This window comes from Stegostoma tigrinum, chromosome 11 (assembly GCF_030684315.1).
Source record: "Stegostoma tigrinum isolate sSteTig4 chromosome 11, sSteTig4.hap1, whole genome shotgun sequence".
Taxonomy (NCBI): domain Eukaryota; kingdom Metazoa; phylum Chordata; class Chondrichthyes; order Orectolobiformes; family Stegostomatidae; genus Stegostoma; species Stegostoma tigrinum.
In genome coordinates, this window is record NC_081364.1 from 34,977,000 (window position 1) to 34,989,144 (window position 12,145).

Below are 12,145 nucleotides of genomic sequence, written 5' to 3' on the forward strand. Positions count from 1 at the left end.
ATCAGCTGTGCTTTTCCAGCTCCACATCTGTTGACAATAGGAGATTCACCAATGGTAAAGCAACTGATTTTTTTCCTAGATTAATGCAGTTTACTAAATACATTCTGAGGTTTTGGTCAACTCTGGTCATGGATTGCATTCTCACCTTCAAGTCCAAAGTGAAACTTTACTTCGAGAGCCACAGTTCAACGTGAAACTGAGGGGGTGCAGTACTCTCAGAAATTCTGTTCTTCGGATGAGCAGTCAAGTCCTATTTGTTCTCTCATGTGGATATATAAGATTTCAGGCCATTGTTTCAATCAATCATACAAACTGAGGAAATAAAAGCAGGATATGGCCACTGAAATTGTTGACACTGCTATACAATTCAATAAGTTTCTGGCTATTCTCTTACTTCAGTTCTACCTTCTCTCACTATCCGTGCCCCACTTAAAATCTTAACATCTGTCAATCTCCAAGTAAGCATCTGTGGCACTCTGGAATACAGCAGTCCAAATATGGATAACTCTTTGGGAGTGAAGAGATTTCTCCTCATCTTACTCTTAAGTGGTCAGCCTCATGTTTGAAAACAAACACATCAATCAAACATCCCACCAATGTTTCCTTCTAGCACCTACTCCCTATTTCCTTTAAGAATTATATGTGTTTCGATGAGATCTCCCCATGTTCTTCGAAACATTAGGGAACACGTGCCTGATGTTTTCAACCTCACCCCGTAGGACAATTCTTCTCATGTAAAAATTGATCTTTTACGCAGTTGAGAAGGTTCCCTACAGCCAAGTATATCTGTCCTTATTTAAGGAGATCAAAACTATACACAATCTTCCAGGTGTGGGATCATCAAGGCCTTATATAAAATCATAATTAGAGTTAAATTTGTTAACTATTAAAAATGACTATTAACTCTACAACTCTATTAACTCTTTAACTATGTTAACTTTGAGATTCACGAACAAGAGCACTTCGGCCTGAATCTTGAACATTTCTTAGGGTCTCACCAATAATAAAAAATACTGATTTTTCTTTACTTTTCTGACTAATCTGGACAACTCCTCATTGTATTCCATCTGTCATGCTCTTGTCCATGCACATAACCCATTACGACTCCTTTACAGCCTTTTCAAATGCTCCTCCCAAACTTAACTACGTTTCTTGCTTTGTAGGTCAACAAATCTGGATATACTGCACCATCCTGACACCCAGATAAATTAATATAATTTGTAAATACGCAGGTTCGAAGCACTACTGGAGCAGGAAGGCTGACGTTTCGGGCCTAGGCCCTTCTTCAGAAATGGGTTTTCCATTTCTGAAGAAGGGTCTAGGCCCAAAACATCAGCCTTCCAGCTCCTCTGATGCTGCTTGGCCTGCTGTGTTCATCCAGCTCCACGCTTTGTTATCTCAGATTCTCCAGCATCTGCAGTTCCTACTATCTCCAAGCACTACTGTTGGATATCCCATGATGATTACAGTTTGCTGATCCAAAATGATGACCAATTTACTTCTATTCTGTGTTTAGTTTATTAATCCAGGCAAATAACTTAGAGTGAGCCCAACCCAAATAGTTAGACCTACTGGCTTTCCAGTCATTAAATGTGGTAGCTACAACCTCTAAACAGTAACACACGGGGTCCCTGATTTATGGAAGTCTGATTTACAAACACAATCCCATAGAGGGATGTAATTTTAAATATCCAACATACAAACTTTTCCTGTGCTTACGAGTGATTGTTTTACATTGTCCCGCATTGTGTTCTGACTTTGCAGAAAGACTTTTATGCAACAACAGGCTACAAAGTGAAATTGAACAGAATCACAGGCAACAGTACATCCCTACCCAATGAGCTCAATGCATTGTATGCTTGTTTTGAACAGAAGCTCAGTGAAACAGTGTCACCTATCCCAACAGCCTCAGGTGCACCAGTGCCCATGGTCACTACCGCAGACATTAGATCCACCTTCTTGAGAGAGAACCCATGGAAAGCAACCGGCCCAGATGGAATCCATGGTCGTGCACACAGATCCTATCCTTCCTGACATCTGAAGTCCCCACCTACTTTGAGAAGACCACCATCAGCCTGGTGCCGAAGAAAACTCATGCTGCATGTCTCAATGACGATCGCCTGGGGGCTCTGACCGCCATAACCATGAAGTGCTTTGAGTCGTTATTCATAGCTCACATCAACTTCAGCCTGCCAAACTGCCTTAATCCTTTGCAATTTGACACAACAGGTCCATGGCAGAATGCCATCTCCCTGGCCCAATACTCATCTCTGGAACATCTGGGTAACAATGATACCTACGCCAGGCTCCTAGTTATTGATTACAGTTCTGCCTTCCACACCCTAATTCCAAACAAACTTATCTCTAATCTCTGAGACCCAGGTCTCCGCTCCCCCCTCTGTAGCTGGATCTTCCTGACTCATAGATTGCAGTCAGTAAAAACAGACAACAACACCACCTCCACCATAATCCCCAACACTGGAGCCCTGCAAGGCTGCGTACTCAGCCCCCTCCTGTACTCCTTATACACTCAAGACTGTGTGGCCAAATTCCACCATAACTCCATTTACAATCTGCTGATGACGTTACCGTTGTAGATTGGATCTCTAATAATGACTAGACAGAATATAAGAAAGAGATTGAATGCTTAGTGGCATAGTGTAAAGACAATCTCTCCATTTAGGTCAGCGAAATGAAGGGGCTGGTCATTGATGTCAGGAAGCAGAGTGCAGGGCATGCCCCTGTTGGCATCAATCCTGGAGATGGTCAAGAACATCAAGTTCCTGGGAGAGATGGTCTACCTATGTTGACATGATGATCAATAAAGCACAACAACATCAGGAGGCTAAGGAATTTCAGCATGTCCATGAGGACTTTTACTGAGTTTTAGAGGTGCACCATAGAAAAATCCTATCTGAATGCATCATGGCTTGGTATGGCAACTGCTCTTCCTAAGACTGTAAGAAGCTAAAGAGAGTCGTGAAAATAGCCTAGTCTATCACACAAGCCAGCCTCCCATCCATTGATTCCACCTATATTTCCTGCTGCCTTGGGAAAGCAGCCAACATAATCGAAGACTCCTCCCACCATGGTTATACTCTCTTCTATCCTCTTCTGTTGGGCAGAAGATATATAAGTTTGAATACACCTATGAACAGAATCTAGAACAGCTTCCTCCCCATTGATACCAGACTTTTGAATGGACATCTCAAAATTTTAATGTTGATCTCTCTCTCTCTGCACCTTTTCAGCAACTGTAACACTGTGTTCTGCACTCTGTTAACCTGATACATCTCATATGGTACGATCTGCCTGGAGGGCATGCAAAACAACACTTTTCACTGTATCTTGATGCAGCAACCAATCAAGATGTCTGCTACTATTCACTCCATGAGGGTCAATCTGAAAATCTAGGCTATTCTGGAAGATCAAAAGTGATGCATTCACCATTATTGGAGCCAACATTTAAAGCTATCTTTGACACAGGTCATCAAATTGAAACAATTTATCAGCATTTACTCCAACGTCATGACGGACTAATGTGAACTTATTTTACTAAAAGCAAATACTGCTGGTGCTGGAAATCTGAAATAAAAACTACACATAGGAAAACCTCAGCAGGACTAAAAACATCTGGGGAGGTGGAGTGGGGGAAAAGAGAGAGCATGAGAGGAATAGCACAGGAGGGAAAGAGACAGAGAGAGAGAGAGAGAGAGAGAGGAGAGAGGGAGCGAGACAGGGAGAGCAAGCACAAGAGACAGACAGAGTCAGTGAGAGAGAGAGCAAGAGAGAAACAGATAGACAGAAGAGAGGGGAGAGAGATAGGCAGACAGACAAGGAAGAGAAAATGATGAGCCAAATAGGAGTCTTCTTCAGAAACCTCATCTCATTATAAAACCCTCTCGCTTTCACCGAAATCTTTGCTCTCACTGCGTCCAGAATGTTTGTAAAAGCAAAAGTACATCACATGACACTTCCCTTGTCACTTCCTGCAAGGAACCCATATTTACAGAGTCTAGTTTTGAAGAATTTGGCGTATTGAAATTGAAACGTTAACTCTTATTTTCTCTCTAGAGATGATACCAGACCTGCTGAGTTTCTCCAGCATTTCCCACATTTATTTCAGATTTCTAGCAGCCACAATAGTTTGCTTTTATTGGCAGTCTCTAATCTGTCTCCTATGTGACTACCAAAGCTTTAACAAACCATTTTTGGTACCCTAACTAGTTTACTCTCATCTTTCTGATTTTTTTCCTCCGTTAATTCCTTGTCAACTTTGCTGAAAACTAAGTTATTTCACCAATCCTCAGGCTCGCGGTGCTTTTTGGCAGTCGTAACTTGTTCCTTTAAACTTATATCTCCAACTTATTAAGCAATTTTCCTCCAGAGTTCATTCCTCATGGTGATGTACAGTTATCATGTATTATCAATTTCCCTAAATATCTCTGTTTATCAGGTACCATTTCTGATTAAATAGTTTCCCAATCTATCTGAGCCAATTATCTGCTCACACCAAAGTAAATGGTTTTGGGTTTTATGATCCTAGATTCCAATTTAACCATATCTCACTTAATGTGAAATTCTACTAAGACCACTTTCCTTAGTCTTTACTGCAAGTCTTGGGCTAATCATCAGGAAGACAAAATGTCTCTTCGTCAGCCAGCTCCAGAGTTTATGGATTCATTATTAGATGATTTAGTCACCCTAAAACCGACAATACAGGAGTGAAAGAAAGTCATTGATCCAGAAGGACTGCAGAAGAAAAGCTTCTCAAATTGTCTCAGCAAATTCGTATTCCAGATCACTGATCTATATAGTACTCATTTATGATTGAGCATAACTCATTACTCCCATGCCAATTCTATGTACAAATGATTGTTGTGAATCTCACTGTCTTGGCAGCTGATAGCAAACTGGTTTCTATGTTGCAACACTCACTACACTTTATGCAAATCGCCACCCCCCGCCCCCCCAACAACAAGCCATCACAGATACCAAACCTCAGCCAATTTGATTCACTCCACATTATAACAAGAAATGTCTGACAGTACTGGATAATGCAAAGGCTTTGGGCCCTGACAACAGTCCAGCAATATATTGAAGACGTGCTCCAGAACCAGCGGTGTGCCTCACCAAGCACCAGGCAATGGGTCACTGGACCCAAAACATTAACTGGTTTCTCTCCACAGATGCTGCCAGACCTGATGAGCTTGCCCAGCAATTTCTGTTTTTCTACTAGACAATACATGATTGCCCTGATGTAAAGGCAGCATTTTACCAAGAATGTCATTAAAGAGTCCAAGCAAAAGTCAAGTCCACAGAGATTGGGAAGAAAAGAGATCTTCACTGGTTGGAGTTATGCCAAGTAGAAAGGAATACGGTTTGGTGAATGGTCATCAATCATCTCAGTCCTGAGCCATCTCTGCTGGAGTTCCTCAGGGCCGTGTCTGACACTCAACCATCTTCATAATAGGTCAGAGGTAGGGCCTTTCACAATGTATCACATTATTGATGACTCCTCAGAAACTGAAACAGTCTTCATATATAACAAGACCTGGCCCACATTCAGCCTTGTGCTGAGAAGTGACAAGTAACATTCATACCACACAAGTGCCAGGCAATGACCATCTCCAGTAGGAAATAATCCAACGACCACCCTCTGAGATTCACGACTGCTGAGTTCATTACTCAAAATCCTGGCACAATTACTGAACCCCCAGCCCTAGTTTTATTTGTATCAAAACAAAATAAACTCGCATTGATGCAACACTTTTTAGCATTCATCCCAAAACATTTCACATCCAACTAAAAACTACTGAAGTGTAAAAAGAAGAAGAGGTGAATGAGGCAGCCAACATTCACACAGCAAGTTCACATGTGCAGCAATGTGCCACACTGTACTTGTAGGATTAAATGCCCACCAACAGAGCAAGAAAGCTCCACTCTCTTCTTCAGATAGCATCATGTGATTTCTTATGTTGAATGAAAACAGCAGATTTTTCTTTTTCTGGGTGGGCAGGTGGGCTATAGAAAAGAGAAGAAGAGGAGAAAGTTGGGATTTTCACCAGCTTTGGATTGGCAGAAAGGGGCAAATTATCAGATACGTTGTCCCCAGTGAGATTCTGCCTCTTTCCCTCCACCTTAGCAATTAAAATTTGGGCAGGAAACCCCAAGGTCAGCCTTCTTGACCTGTTATCAATTACCGGACCTTAAGCAGTCACTAATCCACACGACCGGCCACTGGTCTGATCAATAGCCTTGCCAGCAGGTGCATTCCTGATTGGGAACAGGCAGCAGCGTGCCTGTTCACTGGGGCATGGAGCTTCCATTTGCCCCCTATCTGAGCACTGATGGGGTGGGGGAGGCTACTGAAATCAACCCCCTGCCCTTGTATCCAAATTCCCCTGAGCCCCTTGCACCTACAAAACCCAAAAATAAAACTGACAAAACCTCACTTTGCTGGTCTTTGTCTTCAGAACTGCTGTATAGCCAACTGTGTGGAGTGCAGAAACATATAAACTATGAGACCTGATGATTCAAGAAGCCCATCAGTCACCACTTAAATAAGTGATTGGCTGATTTGCCCCATATTTTACCGAGAAAAGATGCCATCTCAATTGGCTCTCAGTTTAATGGCAGGATTTAGAGATTGGACCATTTCCAGTATGAAGGACGTCTGCTCTCTCAGATCTGCTACATTTTGGAGGAGGCCTCCACATCCAAAACAGGGAGCACAAAGGCAGGGATGCAAATGAACAGCGTGCACAATTATTATGAGTTCATTTTCAAATATGAACCTTTACTTTAAAATTAATATCAAAGGAGAGATCTTGTGCTAATGTTTCTACCTCTGAGCCCGAGACCTGGGTTCAAATCCTACCTACTCCAGGGGTGTGCTATAACATCTCTAAACAGATTGACTTGAAAATATCTTTTAATAATCAACCAACCAGATACAGTTTTAATGTCAAGGGTTGGCTAATCGAATACTACTGAGAGCTTGATGAAATGGACTGAGTTTCAGAGGGAATTATCAGCTCAGCTTCAGATAGTTGCATTTCTTTACACCAATTCACATTTTCACTAATCCAAAGAGAAGGCTGCATCCTGTAATTTTTCAGCTTAACAGTTTCAAACAGATGGCACAGTTAAAAGCAGATCCAAGAGACAGTTCCAAAAGCTGAACCACAACAAATAAAAACAAAGTCCAATTAAGGAAATCAATATGTGCCTAGTGATCAGATAACGATATAGATGAGGTATGTATTGTTACTGGCCCTGCCTTACATTCATTTATAGACCATATAGGTGATGAATAGTGAACGAGCAGTTGTATATTTATTGATGGCCATTCCAGGCAAGTTTCTCAGCTTTTCTCGATGTTTCCATTTCACTTCTGTCCCCCTTATCTTCTGGCTTCCTAATCCAAACCATTTTATCACTTCCCCTTCCTTATCATTTCTCTCAATATTTAAGGTTATTTAAATTCCTCAAAATTCAAAGCCGAAATTCTGGCATTTTTTTGCAATTGAATAAAAATGATGGACAATGTTATTGTTACTGGGGTAGTAATCTAGAGGGTCAGAGAATGTTTTGGGAACCAAGTTTGAATCTCTCACAAATGCAAGAGTATGAATTCAATAAGAATTAGGGATTTAAAGCCGAATGATGTCATCCTTGTCTGCTCTGGTCTATATGATTCTAGACCCATAGCAATGTTGTTAACTGCCCTCTCAAATGGCCTAACAAGCCACTCTATTGTATCAACTGTGAGAAAAGTTAAAAGGAACAAAAGAAGACAGACCATCTACTATCCACCTCGGCACCCGAAATGCCAATGGTAAATGACAATGTCACTCTACAAAGTCCTCCTTACTAACATCTGGGGGCTAATGCCAAAACTGTGTGACAGCTGTCTCACAGACTACTCAAGCAAGACTCTAAAATAATAATATGCACAAAATCATACCTTAGGCACAACCTACCAGAATTATTGTCCCTGCAAATTGGCCAACTGATTGATATCCAAGCAACTGGACTCGTAGTGGATGATGCCAGATCTTAAAGAGTGAAGATTGTCTCCACTGGACAGACTGAGGATCACACCCCACCCCCACAAATAATTTCGGGCATGGCCGTTTGACTGAAGCACAGGCTTGTGTTTGCCATTTAAGCTGTTGGCACATGGTGCAGGTTTCACACTGACTAGCATGGTGCCATACAGTGGCACATCCAACGCCTTGATAAAACCCTGGTGACAACTATGACAGGCTGCCTGCCTTTGTTTCTGCACGAAACAGCAAAAGCAAGACAGAAGTACTGTGAGATGTGCGAAACTGCAGGTTCAGCCCACAAGATAGCACAAAGTGTCCTAGCAGTAGCATTATAATGCTAAGTGAGAGGGCACTAAGCATTCAAAGCTGAGGGAATGGATTGTAAGCTTGTCAGAGATGGGCCAGGATTTTGTGGGAAGGTTCGTACTTATCTGATGCCAACCCCAATGGATGGGGATGCAAACAGTTAATGCCAGTGGAACACACTGGGAGATGTTGGTGACTGCTGTCCAAGATAGAGTCCCAGAGGAGCAAGTGACGAGATTAAATCACCAACTCACTGCTCTGATACTCCTGTCAAGAACTGTCACTATTCCATTTCAATCTGGCAGGTGGGAGAATGGGAAGCTACATATCAATGAAACAAGATTAGATAATAATTACATGCAAATGAATACAATTGGGCCTCTTGCTGCTGATTGACAAGACTCTCATCTTCTCATTCAAAACTTGGCCGAATATCAGGCTTTTTCTCTCAGTGTCATGAATTTTTACCAATCTCATCTTATTTACCCAACTGTCTGAGAATCCTCACACCATTCAGGGTCTTGGAAGCTTCTGACCAAGGAGCTCCATACTAGCAGGCCAAGCAGCGTCATAGGAGCAGGAAGGCTGACGTTTCGGGCCTAGACCCTTCTCCAGAAATGGGGGAGAGGGAGGAGGTTCTGAAATAAATAGGGAGAGAGGGAAAGGTACGTAGAAGATGGATAGAAGAGAAGATAGGTGGAGAGGAGACAGAATGGTCAAAGAGGCAGGGGTGGAGCCAGTAAAGGTGAGTGTAGGTGGGGAGGTAGGGAGGAGATAGGTCAGTCCAGGGAGGATGGACAAGTCAAGGGGGCAGGATGAGGTCCGTAGGTAGGAGATGGGGTGGGGCTTGAGGTAGGAGGAGGGGATAGGTGGAAGGATGGGATTACGGAGGAGGGGGGATGAGCTGGCTGCTTTTGGGATGTGGTGGGGGAGGGGAGATTTTGAAGCTTGGAGCCTGCTGCTTGAACCTGCTGTGTTCATCCAGCTCTACACCTTGTTATCTCAGATATCGCAGTTCCTACTAGCTCTACATTAGCCTTTTGTATAGACCAGGGATATTTTGTACAGCTCCCAAGAGTCCTTGGTAATTATTGCTGGTCTAGTAATGCAAATTGTATTTCCTGCTAACATGCAATAATCCAGATTTTAAACAGAAGATGCACTTATCATAGATAACACTCACCAGCAGGCTATCTATTGCTTTTGAAAATTAGATAGTTCCCAGACACAGGATAGATAAAAGAAGGATTGGTAGTAATGAACTAGTTTTACACAGCACACCCTGTGCTGCATAGCGGCAATGATGGCAAAGATCACAAAGATGCCAATAGCAGCATTAAGGGCATAGGTGCACAATTTCAGTTAAAACATCACTCGCAAGCAATTTTACACATCAGCAATTACAGTTTCTGATGACCAAGATTCCAATGACAAATATGAATTCTGATCCAATCTATTAATAATACAAACAATAATCAAGCAATATTCTTTTATACAACTACTGCTGGTCCTGAAGGTTTATCAGACCATGAACAGCACAATAACAATGCAATTAATAAGATCCTGAAAAAGTGGTATACTTGTTCAATGATGAGAAGCCACTAACCAAGGAGTGAACATCGGCCACAACAAGGCTAAGATTTTCGACACAATGTACCAGAAGCTTTGTGATAAACATCTGTCCATAATACTTTACCAAAGAAAGATGGCACACTATGCATCTGTTTAGATCCAGAGTGCTTAAACAAGTCTGTCTAGTGAGAGCAATGCATGCCAGCAACAACTGAAAATGTGGTAGCTTAGCTACAAAGTGCTAAGTCTTCAGAAGTTTTGGGGGTTTGACAAGTGGGTCTCAATGAAATAACCGCCCCTTTTCAAAGAGTATTCTACAAATCCTTTTGGAAAATACTCTAGATCCATGGGGATTACTCCAATGTCAGATGTTTTTCCAACCAAAAATACATGGCCAATTGGAAAGTCTGCAAGGGATAGAAGTCATGGCAACTGGTTTTGGAAAAGTGTTCACAGTAAATGTTAATAATCTAGAAGCTTCCTGACAGTGATACAATTATGGCCTTGTGTTATTGCAGAGTTCCAGACTGACAGGCCCGTGCCTTTGGGTCAGGTGCGTGACATCTTAACATTGAAATCTACCCAGCCACTTTCCATGAGACTGTCAGCAAAATAAGATCAGCATAGTGCAGTCAGTCAGTCAGTTATAGTTGTGTAGTGCATAGTAACATCAGTAAGCACAGAACCAAAGCTGTCTAAGTTTGTGGTATTACAGCAATATAAATAAAGTGATTTTCACAACACTTGAACACATCCCTCTTAACACGAACCCAGTCTTTGTGGTGTACATTATGTCAACTAATACACAGGGTAGCACTCGGGCTATAATCACACTGGTGGTGGTGTTTGATCCCAGGAATCACATCGGTACCTATGATTGCAAAAGCTCAAAAAGAAACTGTTTTTCGGGATTTGACCTCAGACTAACATTAGGTGCAAGTACATGTTCTCTGATTAATCTGATGATCTGTCATGTGACTAGGCCTGGACTCGATGGGCCAAACGGTCTTACTTCCACTCCTATGTCTTATGGACTCCTCTGCCATCTTGGTTTGCTGAGAGATATCTGCTAAGTAGTCGTTGCCATAAGTTAAATTGTCATGTTACAAACAAGCAGAACATTTAAAAAGGAGGTATTCACGTACGTGTTGCTTTAGTTGGGGCCAATTTCCCCACCATCTACTGGATAGTCTCAGAAGGACTTATGAGGACATCCCTGGTGACAAATCCATGTTCTTCCATCAGAGAAACACAGAGACACCAACTTATCCAGCCACGCTGTTCTGGAACCATCCATCAGGAGGACTGTGGCAGCCCCACCTTTCTGTGGGGGTGTTTCTGATATTTGGTTGCAATGGCTGTTATAAGATCAGGTCTACACTCAGGTAAATGAACAGTGACCAGCTTTGTCAGACATAGCTGAGTATGTCAGACAAGAGGGAGGACATCTTCTGGCACCCGAGTGCCTCAGGTTTCAGTTCCATGTGCTCCTACACACTTGTTCAGTTGCTATTCTTAGAGAGGGAGAGAGAGAGACAGAGAGAGAGAGAGAGAGAGACAGAGAGAGAGAGAGAGAGACAGAGAGAGAGAGACAGAGGGACAGAGAGAGAGAGAGAGAGAGAGAGAGAGAGAGAGAGAGACAGAGAGAGAGAGAGAGAGACAGAGACAGACACAGAGACAGAGACAGAGGTATAATTAACCCGTTATAATAACTGGCAATGTGACATTTAGATAAAACCAGATACTTTATCTGGACGGTCACATGGTGGGTTAGTGGCGAGCATAGCTACCTCACAGCACCGGGGCCTGGATTCATTTCCAACCTTGGGCACCGGAGTTCTCCCTGCATTTATGTGGGTTTTCACTGGGTGCTCCGATTTCACAGTCCACACCTGTGCAGGTCAGTGGATTGTCCATGGAATATGCAGAGTCACAGTGGCATGGTAGAAGGATGGGTTTGAGTGGAATGCGCTACAGCTGGTTGGTGTAAATACAATGGGCTGAATGGCCTTCTACCATTGTGGAGGGATTCTAGGTGTGTGTTCACCAGCCCTAATTTTTTTTCTTCTACACCTCTTCCTCTCCAGTTATATCATATTTGTGATGATGTAATAATTAAATGTGTGATGCTGGAACTTTGGAATTCCCTTCCTCAAAAGGCAGTGGATGCAAAATCTTTAAATATTTTTAGGGCAGACAAAGAAAGATTTTTG

The 12,145-nt window shown here is 42.4% G+C and overlaps 1 protein-coding gene across 5 annotated transcripts in view; it reads right to left on the minus strand.

The window, feature by feature from the left end:
• The window catches only part of lrrn1 (leucine rich repeat neuronal 1), a 47,616-nt gene that overhangs the window by 19,303 nt on the left and 16,168 nt on the right, over positions 1-12,145 (minus strand). Inside the window, exon 2 of one of the 5 annotated variants that reach the window (XM_048547826.2) lies at positions 146-312. The exons of the other annotated variants lie outside the window; for them this stretch is intronic. The gene's annotated coding sequence lies outside the window, so the exon portion shown is untranslated. The remainder of the gene's footprint in view (positions 1-145; positions 313-12,145) is intronic. 5 annotated transcript variants of the gene reach the window in all.